Source organism: Macrobrachium nipponense, chromosome 36 (assembly GCF_015104395.2).
Source record: "Macrobrachium nipponense isolate FS-2020 chromosome 36, ASM1510439v2, whole genome shotgun sequence".
NCBI lineage: Eukaryota > Metazoa > Arthropoda > Malacostraca > Decapoda > Palaemonidae > Macrobrachium > Macrobrachium nipponense.
In genome coordinates, this window is record NC_087220.1 from 46,848,001 (window position 1) to 46,868,104 (window position 20,104).

The 20,104-nt window shown below is 41.2% G+C and overlaps 1 protein-coding gene and 1 long non-coding RNA gene across 2 annotated transcripts in view; both read left to right on the forward strand.

Moving 5' to 3' along the window:
* The window catches only part of LOC135203319 (uncharacterized), a 319,432-nt gene that overhangs the window by 70,792 nt on the left and 228,536 nt on the right, over positions 1–20,104 (forward strand). The gene's annotated exons all lie outside the window — the stretch shown is intronic.
* LOC135203318 (uncharacterized) overlaps positions 1–20,104 on the forward strand; it is a 28,240-nt gene that overhangs the window by 1,521 nt on the left and 6,615 nt on the right. The window contains exon 2 of the long non-coding RNA XR_010311924.1: positions 5,717–5,895. This is a non-coding gene — a long non-coding RNA (uncharacterized LOC135203318). The remainder of the gene's footprint in view (positions 1–5,716; positions 5,896–20,104) is intronic.

Genomic DNA, 20,104 nt, shown 5'->3' on the forward strand with positions numbered 1-20,104 from the left:
CCTTAAAGGTACTGCATATCCTAATCACTTTTAAATTTAGAATCTCCTTATTATGTTAGTAAGTCTACAAGGCCTAGAGCTTACAGGAGGAGACAAATTGTTTTATTAAATGAAGTGTAATGCATGCCAGATTTTTTACAATTTGTTAACCATTAAAATATAAAGAATATACCTAGGCCTCGTGATATTAAATAGGTAGTCTAAAAACTGGGAGTGGATGCAGAGTAGAGAGACAACGGTAGGCATGAGATATCCCGTCTTGAGAACAGGCCGAACCTAACCTTGATGGCTGTTGTAGATGAACATTAGCGATTTAAATACTGTACAAGAAATATGCTTAGCCTATGTAAGATCCAGTGAGATCAAAAATCTCATGAAATTGATTGGAAATTGAAGCATCTCTGAATTTCAGGCATTGTCTATTAATGAGTATTTTTGTTGTGAAAGATCCGTATCCTTTTTTTTGTTTTTTTGTTCGGGTAACCAGGTGTTATGTAGTAAACTCTTACCTTCATTCTTGTGGCTTGTGGTCTGGCATGCATAATTTACTTTCGTTTATGTTTTCTTATGCGTTATCGTTACGTCCAGGCCGCTGGTTGTTTTTGAGGTTTGCTTCTTTCCTCTGGTTGTCTTCCTGCCAGTTACTTGCACTGTCATACCATACCAAATTATGTAGGCCATTCTTTACTTTAGATTCAAACTGTTCTTTCATTCTCCTTCTGTTTTTGGCTGTTAATACATAAGAATTTATCTTTGTGAATTTCTTGGTGTTTTAAAGCCATGACAGTTAATTACGTATTATTATAATTTTGTTATTCCCTTTTCCAGCCTATGCAGTATTGTCATAAACAAATAATGAAGATTTGCAGTGCATTTGGCCTTGACTCTTATCTGTCGTATACTGCATAGCATTTGCTCAAAGACAGTTCTTTGCTTACTGTGTATAGTACTTTAACCTCAATTTCAGTAGTTTCTGTTATTCTTGTTGGATTGTAGACAATAGCTCTAACTTTGTACTGAATTTATTATCAAGTGCTGGGTTCCATCTATTGATTTTTTCTTATTTGTTTTAAATGGTTGGTAATGTCCAACTTGTCAAAGCACTTGAATGGATTGCTAGATCATAAAATGATTTATTGTTTCTCCCATGCATTTACATATACATATTGTAGTTTTGATTACTGCTTCGGTAGTAGCATTTGATCTGCAGTTATCCATCCTTGCCTCCAAATTTGACTTATTTGACTTTACTTTTTCCAAAGATAATCGATGTTTGTCTTTCATCCTGTTTATATTTTGTCAGTTCCATTCTACTTCCCCTTTTAATGTCAGGGAGACTTGTCATCTTTTCCAAGATTATGGGAACTGTGTACAATAATAACTTTTTGAAAGGAAGTGTGCTAGGAGTTGTGCTCATCATTTGGCTTGGCTTTTCCTGTATTTGCCGGCCAGCTTAGCAGTTTATTGGCGCCTTGATTTGTTTCTTATAAATGGATGCCCCTGTTGAATAGTTACAATTGAATAATAAGTAGTAAAGTAGGTTTATTTGTTGGAGCTTACTGAAAGTTTTAGCTATGGTGCATCTTGATAAGTACTAAATCTACAACTCAGGACCAATGTATTGGACTTCATTGGCAAAAAGATGACTTTAGCGAATGAGTGGTTAACCTTTCCCGTCGTCCTCTTACTCTATACACTTCCTAATGAGTTGTCCATAAGTCAGGGACCTGCCAATTTGAGTTGTAAGGGTGGCTTGCTTATTGTTGCGTTGATAATTTAAGGCAGTTGCAAAGGAGGGTATGTTGATATTTTGGGAAACAAAATAGTAGTTTTATCACAGTAGTATATTGGCTCTCTAAATCTAATAAGACTGAAAATAAACTACTATTGCTTGGGTACTCATTTTTTTAAAAGGTAATTACTGTCTTAAGAAAATGCGAATCACAAGATAAGATGACTGTTTATTTATGTGTCGGCAATAATTGCTCATCTCTATTTTTATCTCATATTGGTCTGTATCTATTCTTATCAGTTTTGCTTTATCATTTTCTTGTAATTAATGTAGTACAGGTTTTTAACATCTCCCTAGAAAGTTTTCTTTGTATATTTCTGAATTTAGTAGTTGAATCAACTTTTATGAAGTTAACTGTTGAGCATGTTTATATTTTGAAAAATAGAAAATTTTACTTTTTCTGTTTGGTGTAATTTATCGTTGTTTTCATCATAACTTTAGAACTTTGTAATTCTCGAGTTAGATAACATCTCGTTGTCGTTCCTTTCATAAGTAGGCTAAATGATGCCCGTTAAAGGGGTTAGTATATTGCATGGCTACTTAATGATATAATCAATAGTGGTAAAACAAGGAGGATGGACCTCCTGTTAACTTACTCAGTTCATCTCTGCTCCATTTCAACATCGTTTTTACCTTATTGAGTTGTTAGTGCTGATGTTGTGCTTTTGTTAATTTTTAATTTTTACTGTAAAAATTCAGTGGATCATTATTGCAAAGATCACGATGAATTTGATAGTGATGTAATATGGGGGTCTTTTTGGTGGCTTTGTAGATAAGTGATTTTCATAGTTAAGAGTACAGTACTGTACAGTGCTGTACATCATCCCTGTTGCTTAGAATGATGCCAAAACTGAACATGGATTTGACTATCTGTGGACTGTTGTTACACAAGGGGTAAAAAAGTATCGATGCATTGTTTTATCATCATTATCAGCTGTGTCTGAAGGGGTCTCGGTGCTCCCCAATTGCATCAAATGTTGATTCATATCTTGGTTGAAAGAGTTCAGAGGTTCATATCAGGCCATTTATCCCCTTCTATAACTTAACACAACTGTGCACTTGAAGGCAAGGGCACCCATGCTGTCACAAACATGTCTTAATTTAAATTGTGAAAGTTCAATTCTGCACAGTGTTTATATTTTGTTGTGTGAATGCTGCAATCCTACCAGTTACCAAAAAAAAAAATGCCACACAGGCAAATTCATTACCTATTAGAGTTTTCCAATCAGTCTTTAGTGATGACATTAGTATGTTATATTGCGAATTACAATAGGCCAGTAGTACAGTATTTTTATTTGAGATGATGTAGATAATTTTGTAAAAAGGCCATGATTGCAGGTTTTACTTAAACCTTATTATTATGAATAATGAAACATTTATAAATTTTTTTAGGGTTGTTGTAGCAGCTATGTTGAAAATTTTAAAGAATTGCAGTGGCTGTTCTTTGAAAAGTATTTTTCAAATATACTACAATTTAGATCAATTGTTTTATTATTTTTTGTTTTTTATGAAAGAAAAAAATATACTAAAGGTTTTATGGTCAGGTGGATATTGAATCCTGAAAGAAATTAATATAATTTCAAAAGTCAATTAGTATAAAAAAGTAATTAGTATGAAGTTTCTATCTATTGTTCGTTAATTTTACAACTCGAGAGAGCTTTTAACACATCCCTACATGGGAAGGTTTAATATACCTAGTACTAAGGTCATGGCACATCTAAAAATGTTAGCACTGTTATGCTAGCTATGGCTGCTAGGGACTAACGAGGAAAATAAAACCAGTGCTGGGTCCCCATTCAGGATATGTGAATTCATATCTGACCATCTACCTCTTCCTTTGCCATGGTACTGGTGGTCCGCTTTTGAGGTAATTTTTGTGTTGTGGGTTTATGCATCAGGTGCTCATCTTCAGTTGAAATATTGTTGGCCATGTTTATTACCTATTGTATGCTGAAATAGTTGTGAGAGAGAGGAGAGAGAGAATTTCATGTATATATAATTAGAATGTACTGTATATCATAATAGTACCTGTAATTAAAATGTGAGTGCCGTTTGTTAATTTTTTTTTTTTTTATTATTGGTTTTGCTAACTGAAATTAGTTGAGAGAGAGAGAGAGAGAGAGAGAGAGGAGAGAGAGGAGAGAGAGAGAGAATATTTTATGTATTTAATGATTAGTACGTACCGTATATCATAAATACCTGTGATTAAAATGTGAATGTCATTTGTTAATTTTTTTTTTATATCATTGGTTACATTGTCTTGACTAAATTGGGGTGTTTTAATCCCTGAACAAGAGGAATGAATGTAGCAGTTATTAGTTTAGAGTAGAGTATCTCTTGCTAAAATATGCTGTCTTGATAGTAAACACGTTAATTATTTCACCGTTGTGCATTTTTAGCAGAAACCTTGAGTGGTGACATTTACTTGCAGGGGAAACCTTTCATGTTCCCAGTAATGTGGTTTTAGAGATTAATTCAGCCAAGTATATACTGGAACTTGTGTGTGTCAACTTGTGGAGGAAAGTTGTTTTTGTGTGTTGCAGTCTTACTATGTAATGTTTTTTCAAGTTATTTAGCCAAGGTTGGTAAAGCAGAACATCAGTTAATATCTTGTGCCGAGAGTGAATAATTATGTTAAAATACTGTCTATACTGTTGTTGGGTTTTTGTGTCTTAGAATTCTGTGTAATAAATTTTTTTTTTATTAAATATTTATTTGGAGATTCAGAATTCTGTGTAATAAATTTTTTTTTTTATTAAATATTTATTTGGAGATTCAGTGTATAGGGAAAACAGGTTTTAATTAGATTTATTGTAAAAAGTACAGGCTGGATCGAGGAATATTTGTAGTTTTATGTATTAGTTTTGTCTCAGATTCACAGTAGTACGTACACTGTACAGTATTTAGAAAAAAAAAGAACAACTGTCTGTTGTTTGTGGAAAGGTGCAGGCAACAGTTTTCATTTTCTTGTATCCAGGAAAGAAACTGTAAATAACTCTGTATTTAGTTGATTATTCCAATGTTCTGACAGAAGTTTGCAATCTCAGATTAACTTTTCTAGTAGTGCTGAAATCTTTAGGTGAACTTGGATGCATGTAGACGTGCACCACCCAACACCATGTGATGACATCTTAATCAACCAATATTGGTTCTTATTGTGTGTCAGTATTTGGCGAGAAGCTAAGGCATTTGCAAATAATGTATAATCTACATAATTCATCATTACAAAATAAAGTATTTCATAATGACATAGCATGTTAAATGAACATATTCTTTGGAAGCTGGAATATTAAGTCAGTGCCCTCTTTGAACTTGTTGCTTATGAATATGGTTCATTTTCTGTAGGATAATAATACAGGCAGTCCATGGGATACAACGGGGATTCTGTTCTTGATACGCGTTGTAAGCCAAAAATCATCGTAAGCCAGAACATTGTCAAAATCCTAAGAATAACCTTACTTTTTAATGCTTTGGGTGTTTTAAAAACTATGTAAACTGCGATCTTATTGCATTTTTTATAAAAAAAAAAAAAAAAAAAAACCCTCAAATAATTGATTATTTTGCATTTTTGGAGTCATATTTCTTCTGCCAGATGAGCGTTGTAGGCGTCGTAACCCTGGAACACGCGTGTAAACCTGGAAATAATTTCTGATAAATATAATTGAAAAGCGTTGTAACCTCAGAACATAGTAAGCCGAACCCGTCATAAGCCATGGACTGCCTGTAATGACAATATTCTAAGGGGTCCACTGAAGACGAAACCAGGGAAGGGTTCGAAAGCTTTTTGTAAAGTTTAAAAATTATACACGGACTCGCAACATTTTTTTTATTATTGCGGACCCCTTAGAATCATTATATATACTCTCACGATAGAGAGTTTTTCCCAAATAATGACAATGTAACGAGCATTCTTTCTCCTCACAGGATTAAGTTGTGACTGCGAGATGCTCGAGCGTGTGGAGGTGGGTGGTGGTGGCGATTATGGCCCAGGTATAGAGATGGGAGGCAAAGCAAGCACCCGCAGGTGCGGCGCCGGCGTCGCTGCTGGAGAGGGCCATCAAGCTCTGCTGCCCCAAGATCCAGAGCCCTCTCGACTAGTGCTGGTGAGTCTTGATTTCTTTTCAGCCCTTTCTACTGGTGCTGTAAAGTCTGATTTATTCTAAGATCAAGATTGAGAGTAGAGTGGTTTGTATGCAGCATTAGGTGGGAGATGAGAATGGAATGAGTCTTTTTTGTACATGGAACTTACCCAGCAGATATATACTTTAGCTATAGACTCCTGTCGTCCCCGACAGAAATTCGAATTTCGCGGCACACGCTGCAGGTAGGTCAGGTGATCTACCGCCCCTGCCGCTGGGTGGCAGGAATAGGAACGATTACCGTTCTAGAACCAGATTTTCTCTGTCGCGGTAGTGTCAACATACGTTGTTGCTACCTCCTGACTTGATTTTCGTTTTTGTTCATGAAACTTACCTGACAGATATATATATAGCTGTATTTTCTGAAGTCCGACAGAATTTAAAAATTCGCGGCACACGCAGTGGGCGGCCATGGTGGTAGTACCCATTCCCGCCGCTGGGAGGACGGATATCAGGAACTATTCCCATTTTCTATTCATATTTTTTTCTGTCGCCGGTCGGTAAACAACTGTTTACAGACCTCCGCCTAGGATTTTGAAACTTCATTAGCCATTAAGTATCCTAATTATTCTTTCGATTATTAACTTGGATTTGTGGCTAGGCATACGCTATCGTAATTTTTTTTTTTTTTTTTTTTTTTTTTTTTTATTTTTTTTTTTTTTTTTTTTTTTTTTTTTTTTTTTCATTGCATTTGATGTCTGAAGCTAGTTAGCCTAGTTTCAGACTTTGTTGTCTGCATGGTAAGGTGAGGCTACCGTAACTTTCGGTAGACACTCGCTTAGTATATATGACGTTTACATGTTTTCTTTGCATAGGTAATTAGTGTAATGTGTGACTGATTAGGAAGAAGGAGGGATTCATTTACGCATTTTAGAGCGTGTTAGAATCAGGAGTTTTCCTCCACAGTAAACAGAAGTTAGAAATAATGAACCTTCTAACCTCCTGTAGATTTTATTTTGCCTAACCCTGTGGTATGGCTTACGAGCCTAGAATAAGTGTGGGGCTTGGCTAAAGGATTACATCAAGTAATCTTAGACTAAAGTGCTCGCTCTCCAATCAGTGTTGTGAAGTGTAGTGCCCCTTGTGTTGTGGAGGGGGCGTCAGATCGTCCCCATAATGCCTCTAGGCCTGGACCTCTGTCGGACTCCCAGGACTCAGGGAGAGGGCATGTCGAAAGCCGCAAGAGGGTTACGGGTGGGGGCTCCCCACCGATTCTGGCGTCCCTTCGGCAGAACCTTTTGACTCTTCCCAGGCTGCTAAAGATCGTGCACGTGCACGAATCTTGAAGGATTGCTTCTCGTCCTCCGAGGCGTCCTCCCCACACAGGGGTTGGAGTTCTCGGAAGGACTCGCGCCCCCCTAAAGAAGCTTTAGAGAAGAGGACGCTTCACGTCCTCTCTCTGTCACGAGAGGATGAAAGAGTAAAGAGACCACATTTTCTCTTTTAGAAGAATGCACTGGCTCTTTTCCTAAGGGACATTTAAGGAGGCTCATTCATCTTGCCAGAAGAGTGATTTGAGCCTCCTGCGAGAACGCTCATGTATATATCATTTATACATTATTAAGGAGGCTCATTCATCTTGCCAGAAGAGTGATTTTGAGCCTCCTGCGAGTGACCGCTCATGTATACATCATGTATACATTATTAAGGAGGCTCATTCATCTTGCCAGAAGAGTGATTTGAGCCTCCTGCGAGTGAACGCTCATGTATATGAACGCTCATGTATATATCACTTATACATTATTAAGGAGGTTCATTCATCTTGCCAGAAAGTGATTTGAGCCTCCTGCGAGGTGAACGCTCATGAAGTTAGAGCTGTTTCAACCTCGCTAGCATTCCAAAAGAATTTGGTAATCAAGGACATTCTTGATTCCACCTTTTGGAGGAGCAACTCAGTATTCGTCTCCTCTCCTCATTGCGCTCCGTATACGTTATGTAACGTTCCGCTTTACTTCGATAAAGCAAGCTGATAAGTTTGACGGCCGGCAAGCTGCTTTGCACAGTCAAACCACTTTTGTCTCTGGTCGGCATAAGAAGGGCAATTTAGACGTGAGGAAGCTTTTGGAGGTGCTCGACGTCCTATAAGTAGAGACATTCTCCAGGACGCTCGGCAAGCACCTTGCGGAAGACGAAAGCCATACGTCTTCCTTTAGTGTTCACACACTTCAGGAGCAGCGTGCGGCTCTCCATGGAGACTCGCATGAGGACGTACCTTAAAAATATTCAATGTCATACGCAAAACGCGGTTCGTCATAAACATTGAGATGTTGGCAAGGTCGCTCGCCAGGACGCCTCTTGGCGGGCCTTGCATGCATCAAGGAGCTCAACGAGTTCCTCTCTGAAACGTTCGTTAGAAGACTTGGTGTTCTCTGCTCAGACACGCTCGTAGCTAAGCAGGACGTTTTTTGAGGACGCTCAGCAGGACGCTTTCCAGGACGCTAAGCAGGACGCTTTTGAGGACGCTCAGCAGGACGCTTTTGAGGACGCTCAGCAGGACGCTTTTGTGGACATTCGCCAGGACGCTTCGGTGGAAGCTCGGCAGGACGCTTTGCGAGAGAAAAGACTTGTTGAAGGCGTCTTATTTGCTGTTGAGGACATTTCTTTACAGAAATTTTTAAAAGGATTTCGAGTTAGCGGAGAGACATACCCGAATTTTTTTCTTCGATCCCTCTTTCCTCTTCATCGATTTCTTTGAGATCGGGAAGATTATATACTCGGATTCCTGGGTGACTTTCGGTCATGTTAAAGGGTTTTCCCCTATTAGCAAAGTGCTAATAGTTTTGTCAAGTCAGGACGTTTTCCCCATTGTCATTTAAGTGGGGGACCCCTCATAAATGGGGTAGTTCTCATTGACATAGATTTTAACGTTTTTATCGTTTAAGCGGATAAACTCATTAACAAATTTCGGAAGAGCTCTCATTCATTTTCAGAGGCTCATCCGGTTAAGAGAAAGACTTGTAGACCTATCCAGGAAGTCTTTGGTCCAATATCATAAGAACATTGAACGGTCTTTTTCGATCCACGTTTCTCCTCTTGATGATCTCTATTCGAATGTTACTCCCTTTTCTTGGAAAAGAGTCTTGGCAAAGAGTCAAGGAGTTTCTTTTAAAAGTCTCGTTCATTAGAACGTGGACAGTAGTTTTCCTTTCTTTCTCTCTTCCTCGTTGAGGAAAGATGTAGTAGAGAATTCGATGTTCAAATTACTACAATACTTACGTAGTTTATCTTTGCGTGCATTTTGCTAACGCATGGGTCGAGTCATATACGCATATCGTATTTACCTCTGGCGGATAGAAGCCAAAAGAACTGTTGTTCTAATGTATTTATTTGACACTCCCTCCCTTCAACCTTCCAAGAGTTTTCGGAGTAAGAACAACTCTTCAGGTATTGTTACGACAACAACAACTCAGCTTCTGTATTTAGCGAATTCGGTTTCGTTTAAATAGGCCTGCTTGAGAGTTTTCCTTTTGCTCGATAATATCATACCTATTCCTTCGTAAAGGGAGTAGCTGGCAACTCAGGCAGATAGTATTCTGTTCACCATTGAAGCTTTCCTTCGAGGAAGACTTCTCCTTCACTCTTTTTGATAGAGATCGAAGGTGGTCGATCTCCAATCCTTATTTTATTTTCTTGAAGGAAAGAATTTAGGATGGAGATCGTTGTTCAGAATACTATAAATATACTACGTATATTAACCTCGCGACATGATTCTACTAATAAGCAGTTGAATTGTCCGAGGGGTAGGAGGCATATCCTAGTTATTCTACGGATTGCGACTTAGACGAGAAGTATTCTAATTGAACTGCAACATCAACTCAGCTTCTGTATTTAGCGAATTTTTTTCTTTTTTTGTTTAAATATGCCTGCTTGAGAGTTTCCTTTGGCTCGATAATTTCATACCTATCCCTTCGTAAAAGGAGTAGCTGGCAACTCAGGCACATAGTGGCGAGACGATGATCAAGGCTGCTGTTACTGTGATCTACGCAGTACCGGCTAGCTCGGTGTCCATGCGCGGTTGGTTACGTCTCTCTCCCTTCCGGGAATGGCTGAATAAACCGTCTCTCTGCCTACAATCATGGATTTTAGCCTCGGGTTGAGGAAAGTTTCTAGTAATCTTGAATGATCATACCTGCCGTTTACTTAGAAAATTTCAACAAGATATCTCTTATACTTGTTAGGTGCGGGTTACCGCACGGTAACATTCTGTACGAATCTACCGCCGCATAGCACTATAATAATGCTCTCATGCTAATGCAAAGCGCAGCCTTATTTAGGAAGGAAGCAGGCTGAGTGAGGGAATGGATGAGTTTGCTGGGGACCATTTTTCCTCGCTGGAGAAGCTTGTTTTCCCTGAATAAACAGCAATTCAGACCTCTACAAATTTCCTCACGAAGAAATTGGAATAACATCAAGATCTTGTAATTCTAATTTTCTCTCAACGGCTTGAGGATCACCTCGGGTGATAGCGAGAGGGTGCCAGACATCCGAACAGAGAACAGAGTTCTGGCACATTGTCTGAAAGAATTGGAAGCCAAATTGGTCGGCTCTCCAGTTCCTCGAAGGGTGAGATTTGGATCGGAGAGTGGCCCAAATCATCTCGGATAATTCTCAGCTCTCTCATAGCTCGAGAAGAGAGAATTGGTTATGGGCTTGGGCACGGAAACGTAACGATCCTCAAGAGGTTCGTTAAACTAGTGCACGTCCATGCGGGTCTTCTCGATCGAAGGCAACAACTACTGACGTCTGAATAATCCTCACTTAGAAGTATGTCGAAAGTGAGGAGAGACTGAGGGCGTCCTTTCGTTAAGTTTTTCGTAATATTGAAGACGAAGGAGCTTCCTCTTAAGTTGTTCCCTTATTCATGATCCTAGAGGATTAGCTTTAGTCGCCACATGTTGGCCTCTAAGAGGTTGGATTCACAGAGGTCAGGTAATTCAGTTTAGAATTGTTCCAAAGACCCTTCCGAGAATCTGTGTAATCTAACATCGTCACTTAGTGAAGTATCTAATATCTCTCGCTCTGACTCTGAAGGCGTTCAGACTATCGAGAAGCGATAAGAGCTTCAAGATTAATGGCAGTCTCTTGGCCAAGGCAAAGCAGTGCTGCCTATTTTCAGTTTTCAATCGAGGGGCCGTTTCTGGAGATAGTGAAGGGAAATGACTGTTCCTCCACCTCGACCTCTTTGTGAATTTCGTTATGGTTCTATCTTTCCGTATGAAGTATGAGATAAGATAGAAGTCCTAACTGTTTGTAGAATATTGCAAATATGTTTGTTGACGGCCTCTAGGCTCAGAGATTCGGTTCTGTCAAACAACAAAGCTTCACGATCTTTGAGGTCTGTGGAAATCTTGAAATTCTCTGGATCAAAGGTTCCGGCATGGAACTTAGACGTAGTCTGAGTTTCTGATGCCAAAAGCATTTCGAACCTATCCTTTCTGCGAACTTAATACACGTGACCAGAAAGGCTAATATTCTAACCGTCTAGCCACGGCAAGGAGGGTTAGTGAGGTTTTAGCCATCATCAGAGGTTTTGGCTTTAAAGGACATAATGCGGTCTGTCCGCTAAGCCTTCCGTTCTTGATAAGAACGAAAACCTGTCTAACCATTGACCCGAAGGCTTGGAGACCAAGGGTATGGCACAAATTATTGGGCAAGGGCATTAGAGAGTCCTGTGCCCTGTAGGGTCTCTCAAGTTTTATCTTGATAAAAACTATAGAAAGTCAAGGTCAACAGACAATCTGCGGTGTTCCGTAAAAAGACCAGACTAGTTCATGTCCAGAACACCCTGGCATGATAGCCAAGGAGTTCTTTTAAGAGGTCTCATTCATTATGTTTGCATAAAGATTTGAGATGTCTTAATATGAATGCTCAAGAGGTGAGGGCGCGGCCTCGGAAGCATTTCAAACAGAGCATGACACTCAGTAACATCCTGAGTGCCACACTTTTGCGAAGCAACTCTGGGTTCGCTTCACACTCCCGACAATCTGCGGTGTTCCGTAAAAAGACCAGACTGGTTCATGTCCAAGAACACCCTGGCATTATAGCCAAGGAGTTCTTTTAAGAGGTCTCATTCATTATGTGCAATTTAAAGAACATAAAGATTTGAGATTTTTTCCTAATAGGAATGGCTCAAAGAGGTGAGGGCGCGGCCTCGGAAGCATTTCAACAGAGCATGACACTCAGTAACATCCTGAGTGCCACGCTTTAGCGAAGCAACTCTGTGTTCGCTTCACACTCCCGACGGGATGTGAAGACGACATTTCAGATCCGTAAGTCGCTAGGACCATACATATCCGTAGATATATTATTGGGTGCAAGAAGCAACACGAATCCTATCCTATAGAAAAGGGATAGGTGTGCTTTTAACTTTGAAGGGTTGGTCGCTTGAGGCGCGTTCTTTTCTTTAGCCTAGAAGTTATGGAACTAACTTTTGATAGGTTAGGTCAGGTGGTGGTTTTAGCTTTGGTGCCCTCAGAAGTATGGTCATATGGTCTAGTCACATTGTGGTCACGCCCCCGTTGACAGATCATCTAGAGCGCACCAGCATTACAGGTCTCTACCTCGCTGGCAACTCTAGTAAACGCAGAAGCAGACTTTGGTGACAGTAATCACGAAGTCGGCTATGCTAACAGGTCAGAACCAAGATGTATATAATCTACTTAATTTAGTTTCCCAAAAATCCTATTCTGTCTCTTCCCACCATCCGAAGGTGGGATTCAGCTATATATATATCTGTCAGGTAAGTTTCATGAACAAAATGTTATGTTATAATACAATTAAGTTTTGTTCATACTTACCTGGCAGATATATATAATTAAAGTGCCCACCCACCTCCCCTCAGGAGACAGTGGCACTGATAAATATGAATAGAAAATGGGAATAGTTCCTGATATCCGCCTCCCAGCGGCGGGAATGGGTACTACCACCTGGGCCGCCCACTGCGTGTGCCGCGAATTTTAAATTCTGTCGGACTTCAGAAAATACAGCTATATATATATCTGCCAGGTAAGTATGAACAAACTTAATTGTATTTATAACAATAACATTTTTTCATCGCCATCGACCTTCTGGGCTGTCTTTGCAGGGAAGTACTGGGTCTTTGGTGGCGGCATACGCTTTTATTAACTTTTTAATGAATTTGGCTTCGAAATTTCGAAGAATATATTACGTGAAACTACCGAATTTTCTTTTTCGTAGACACTTATATTTTGCAATAAGGGAAAGTATTGATTTTTTTTTTTTTCACTAATACGTGTATAAGTGTTAGAACTTGATGAAGGAAATATAAGATCTAACTTCCTACTTTAGGCAAGTCAGGAAAGCATATAACTAGATACGCTTCCTTTAGAAGCTTTAAGAGCTCTCGTACTAACGAGCAGTTAGAGTATTGACAATTCTAGTAGTTGTTGCATCCTCATCACCTTCTTACTCCACAGAATCTACAAATTCATAGTGCAAATTTGAAGATAAATGGATGGAGCTCAAAAGGCGAGCTCTAAAAAGGTAAGAAGTGAATATAGTGTTCCCAGTGCAGTGGAGGGTGCGTCTGATCGGCTCCGTAGCGCTTCTAGGCCTAGACCTCTTCAACTCCCGAGACCCAGTGGAGGAGGAAAGTCGACAGCCGCAGGAAGTTAGGGAGAACCCCCACCGGTTCAGGCGTCCCCTCGGCAGGTTCTGTAGAAACGTCCCAGACTGCCAAGGATAGCCATTGATAAGGCATCCTTAAAAAAGTGCGTCTCTTCATCTTACATCCGAAAGACGAAGAATGTATGTTTGGAGTGATCTAGCGCTTTCTCTGAAAACTAAGAGAACACTGAGCAAGAGCCAGCCGCTGCCAGGAAGCGCGTTCCAGCAAGCTAGCGTGAGCTACGTTCCTATAGCCAGCAGCGAGGCGCGTTCCAGCTAACAGACTAGCGCGAAGCCGCGTTCCTACAACCAAACGCGAGCCGCGTTCTAGAAAATTTTCTTGGACGCAAGGCGCCTTCAAAGAGACGAAGCGCCAGCCTGGCGCAAATTGCGCCAGAAAAAAAAAACAGACGGCTAGAGCAAGGAGCCTTACAGTAGAGTGGCAATCAGAACGATCCTTCCATTGAACGTTTCCGGGCAAGAGGCTCTTTCTAAAAGGGGTCTAGTAGGCGCTCGGAACTGTCAGGGCGCACGGGACCTTCCACGCAAGCGAACGTTCCAGGAGCGAGTCTCCTTTCTAGCGCGCGGAACATTCCAGGCGCGCGGAACATTCCAGGCGCTAGGTGCAAGGATCCAGGCGCCAGAATATCCTTTCTCTATCTGCCTCGGCAGGGAAAGAAGGTAGTAGAGTATCTGCTGTATGAGAATACGATACGGCAAATCATAAGCACATACCGTAGTTACTTCTTTGCTGAGCAACTCAATTACCAGTATCCTTCCAGGAATTTCCTAGGAAGGACTACGCTTAAAGGGATTGTTAAGACAACACCTACTTAGCTTCTAGATTTATCGAAGTCTTGTTTCGCTTAGATATGCATTATAAGAACTTCCTGAAGTTCGATAATAATGTTATAAGATTCCTTTATTAAATGGAGTAGCTGGCAACTCTGGAAGAGTAAGGCCAGTCGGCTAACGAGACTGCTATCGCTTAAGCACCAACGCAGTATCATGTAGGTGTCGGTCATGAGTGGTGGTAACATGTCTCTCTCCTGCGGGATGGAATGAATACCGTGTCTCTCCCCTACAATCTGGTTTTAGCCTCGGATTGAGGGATAGTTAAGCAAACATAAATAAAATATTGTCTGCCTTTTGCTAAGAAGCTTTCAATAAGAAAGATATTACATTTCAATGCTGTTTACCGTAGGTAACATTTTTAAAGGATTCTAACGCAGCGAAACTCTATATTGTATAATGCTCTCATGCTTACGAAAGCATGGCTTATTAGAGTACATGCTTAGTGAGAAGATGAATGTAGTAGAGAATTCACTTTAAGACTACGGTATGGTCAAGTCTTATGCACATACCGAGGTTAACTACAGAATTCCTAGTATCCTTACAAAGGTTTCCTAGATTTAATGCTGTTGACCCAACAATTGTGACGTATTATAAAGGATTCTAATACGGCAGCGCGCGATATATATAATTCTCTCATCCTTTCGAGAAACGCACACAACCTTTTAAAATTCGGATATTGCTCAAGAGAAGTTGGAGGGTGAGTCCGGATGGGAAACATTCTCTTAGTGGCAGAAGTTGTTTCGCCCTGAATGGACTATACTACGTATATAAAAGTTTTTTCCCACTAAGAACGGAATTAACATGTGAAGGATGTCGGGGTACCATAAAGGCATAGATGTTATGACACATAACTAAAAAGAACTAGAAGGAAGCGCCAGCCTGGCGCAAATTGTGCCAGAAGCACCATCCAAGATATTTTCTCGTTTTAGCGAGTTATTAACCTAAGAGTCCAGTAGCCTCTCGGACAGCAGGCTCGGTAACGGCAAGATTCGTTCCTGATTTCGTTAACCATTTAATCGAAAAGGGGTCGCTTACAAGGAATGATGAAATGATTTATTTTAATCACTTAGGCCAATTCCACGACTCTCTCATATCGCAAAGAGCATCGAGAATCTCTTTTTCGCCCCGGTTTGCGTTAACAAAAGAGAACCTATTTGGGAACAGACACCGGAACGTAACGATCCTTAAGAGGTCGATGCAAGATTTTGCATGTCCGTGAGAACCTTCTCGATCGAAGATAATAACTGTTAACGTATGTCTAACATTTATTGAAAAGAGTTGTGAGAACCTGCGGAAAGTCTTCTTCATAGATCTCTTTGTAAGGTAGAAGACGAACAGGCTTCCTTTAGACTGCTTCTTTTTCCTCGAACCAAGAGAGGTAGCAATATAAGACATCTTTAAATTTAAAGAAGGGGAATAAACTTTAAGGCCTTTTTTACCCCTAGTTATAAATTCTTAACAGATATTAAGATAATTGGGCGTCAAAGGAAGAGAGGATGTATGCCATCATTTTGGCCTTAGAGAGGTTGGATTCACAGAAGTCACGTTCTTCTCACAGCATGTTTCGTAAGGCTTTTCCAAGAGTATCTGGATATTCTATCAGAATCTATTATAAATAGACTATAAAACCTCTCCACTCTGAGTCTGTCCGCGTGCAGACTGACCAGAAGTGACATGAATGAGAGGTTTTTTCAAGGTAAATGACAATAGTCATGGCTAAGACATAGAATTGCTGCAGATCGCGCTAGATGGAATGAGGAAACTGTCCTCTTCCGATACCTCTGTGAACCACATAGCGAGGTTTTTTCTTCACTTTCAGAGGGAAGAATCACCTATGTATATATCTGCTATCAAAGAACGCAGTACAAAGGCCATACTCAGTCTCTACAAAGGGAATTAGAGATAACAGAGGATTAAGATCTTCGGGATCTTATACGATACCGCAATACGACAAGAGTAGGATATCATGTACTTCGAATGGGATTTTTTTTGTGGCCACCAGATTCCGTGTTCCGACAAAATGGAACTGCTCCTCATCTAACTTCTTTGAGGAAGTTTATGAAGGAATTCTTTGTTTCTCTTAACCCTAAACGACCAAGAAGACAAGTGAATTTTTTGTGCATTGGAATCTCGCATCAGATTCATGAGACTCGGCAATGGTTCTTGCCAGCATAGTATGTCTGGTAAAAGAAATAAATCCCTCTATTCCTGACGCAACGCTTTCAGAGAGAAGTTTAGTTGCCCAGGCAGGTTACTTACATTTTCATCTACAGAAGAAGAGATGGTTTAAACGTTTGCCTACAGAGTCTTCGGGGTGCGATGAGGGCTCAAAATGCTTCCCAGAAGGTATTCAGAAGGATACAATAAGAGCTAGAAATCAGGGTTCCGCCCAATTTTCAGCTCAGAGTCTCCTTCGACTTCCAGACTCCTTCCCTTCCTTCGGGCAAGGATAGGGAAGATTCTGCAACGAGGAACCCTCATCAACTGTAAGAAGAGATCTCGTTAGCAAAAGAAGTAGTTCACGAAGGATCCTCGGAGGAGGAAGACTCTTCTCTCTCGTGTTGTTAGATATCCTGTCGTCTACTGGGTGTAGCTGACTAAAATCACCTCCCCTTGCCAGGGGCCAAAAGCTCAAAGGGGAAGAAGATTTTTCTTCCACCCTTCTCCAGTCTCCTGATAAACTATGTGGTTGTTCAGGACTCTCGGACAATGTAGTGCCAGCCAAGCGCCAAATGCCAATACAGGCGAAAAACGCCAGAGGCGGACAGTTCCAAGGAACTCTGTCATGGTCGGATACTGAGAAGGAGCGCGGCCTCCAACCTGGCGCAAATTGCGCAGAGGCGAACAAATCGGACAGATATAAGAGTGTCCGATGTGGACATCGTCAGACAGCCTAGAGACTCTTCCAAGCTTGAAGCTCCAGCAAGTGTGGAGGAGCCAAGCCAGGCGCGAGGCGCCAGCCAGGCTCTAGGAGCCAGCCAGGCTCTAGGAGCCAGCCAGGCTCTAGGAGCCAGCCAGGCTCTAGGAGCCAGCCAGGCTCTAGGAGCCAGGCAGGCTCTAGGAGCCAGCCAGGCTCTAGGAGCCAGCCAGGCTCTAGGAGCCAGCCAGGCTCTAGAAGCCAGCCAAGGCGCCATCCAGGTGCCAGGCTCCTTCAAGGCTAGGCTCCAGTCAGGATTGAGGATCCATCCAGACGCAAGGCTCCTTCCAGTAAAGAGAAACCTAAAGCTCTGTCATGTAAGAGGGCTAGTCCCCAATTGATATGATACAGGTAAGGCTCCTGCCATGTAAGTGGGTCAGCCCCCATTGGCACGATCCGAGAAGGCTCTGTCGTGTAAGCGGGCTAGCCCCCATTGACATGATCCAGAAGGGTTTGTCAGTCATAGGTCCCTACCTCGCTGAAACTCTTGAGGCATGCAGACTCATAGACAGTAATCATGAAGTCTTCTGCCAGGCGCAAGGCACCAGCCAGACGCAAGGCTCCAGCCAGGCGCGAGGCGCTAGCCAGGAAGGAGGAGCCAATCAGGCACCAGCCAGGCGCGAGGCGCCAGCCAGGCGCAAGGCGCCATCTAGGCGCGAGGCTCCAGCCAGGCTCTAGGCGCCATTCAGGCGCAAGGCTCCAGCCAGGCGCGAGGCGCTAGACAGGCGCTAGGCGCCTGCCAAGCGCTAGCCAGGCTCCAGGCTTCACCCAGAAGAGATCTATATCAAAGAACGCCCTGGCCTTCTTTGAGACATTGTGATCTCCTAAGCACTTGATAAGTGCATTGATGATTCCTTCAAACAGCTGAGAATTAAAAGCGCATGAAGTGCGAGCTTTTCCGAATTCTTGTTCTTTCCCTAACAATATGTCATAAGGACATATTAGCTGTCACATACGGGAGATGCAACTCTGTGTTGACTTCCCATTATCCGAAGGATGTCAAGATAACCTTCGAGGGATCCTTCTCTCTTGGTTGATACGTTGTCTGCGGATACATTGCTGGGATAGGGAGCAGATACTGATCCTTAACTAGTGAGTTAAATTTTATTTAACGTCGTGTTTTTTCTTTGGGTTGTTTGAAAGGGGGGAGTTTGTAGATAACTCTTTTCAACTTAAGCACTAACCCTCGTGTTAGGGATCAGGTGATCGGGATCGGTGTTGTGCTCCTTAATTATGCCACTAGGCATAGGCATATTGTCATGTAAGAGGCTCTGTCGAGTAAATGATAACACCCCATCGACAGACCCACAAGAAACTCTTAGCCATAGGTCACATCCTCGCTGAGGCTCTTGAGGCGAAGCAGATTCCTAGGCATTAGCCATGGAGGCTTCCGCCTGATCAAGTAGGAACCAAGGTTTTATTTATTTATTACCTACAACGTATGTTGTTTACCTGTCTATTCAGTAATAGTTGTCTCTTTCCCACCACCAAGGGTGTCAATCAGCTAAGTATATATATGCTGGGTAAGTTCCATGTACAAAAATGATATTGTTAAGATACAATAACGTTTGTTACATACTTACCCGCAGATATATACGAGATGATGGCCCACCAAACCTCCCTCAGGAGAACAGGTGGGGAAGAGAAAATCGGTTCTAGAACGGTAATCGTTCCTATTCCTGCCACCCAGGGCGGCAGGGGCGGTAGATCACCTGACCTACCTGCAGCGTGTGCCGCGAAAATTCGAATTTCTGTCGGGGACGACGGAGTCTATAGCTAAGTATATATCTGCCAGGTAAGTATGTACAAAACTTTATTGTATCTTAACAATATCATATTTACCTTAAGGGGGAGGTGAGAGTGAAATTGAAGTGTTATGTGTTTATCATTAGGTGGTAGATGAGAATTTCTGTGAGTCTTGTGTAAGTAGCGAATAAGATTAAAGCAGGTCTTATTTATCTAAAGGTGGGAGATGAAGATGACATTAGATTACGTCTTAATATATTAAGGTGGGAGATGAGAATAAATTGGTTTTATATCATTTGAAGTGAGAGATGAGAGTAAGATGTGTTTATTAATTTCATTTTAAGATGGTAGATGAGAGTGCAAGTATAATGAGTTAGCCTTTTCAAGTTTGAGATGAGAATTTGATTATCTTTACTTGGGGAGGAAAGTGGAATGGGCCTTGCAGAAATGTTTTGTATCTGTATGCTTTGAGGAGGTGAAAATAGAGAAGGGAAATTAATCTTGCTTTTTGTCAGTGCCAAGTAAAAAGAAAATACTGTAAAAGCTTCCTTTGCTATAATTAAATGTCATGTATTCTCCAGTATGTAATGTCAGACATGTGTACCTAGTGTGTAGTATTAGGTTATGTATTATCTGAACATTAAATTTAAGTTATGTTATATCTGTACTTTTAATTGTTCTTTCAGCATGTTTTAAAAGAATATTAATGACATTTGTGGTGGATGTTAGGTTTTTTATGCCTCATTTACCATAACTTTGGTTTTCACTTATATAACTTACCCGGTGGTTACATATAGCTGTCGTCTCCTGACGTCACGGCAGAATTTGAAATTCGCGGTAGCGCTAATGGTTTGACAGGTGATCCCTCTACTCCCGCCCTCTACCGGGTACCGGGAACCATTCCAACAATAAATCAGAAGTTTCCTGCCGTCGGAACCGGTAACACGGTTCCTCTGCTGGTTGGAATTTGGATTTGATCATCTTGGTTTTCTCCTTTTGGTGATGTACCTTGAGTTTACTGATCTTTTT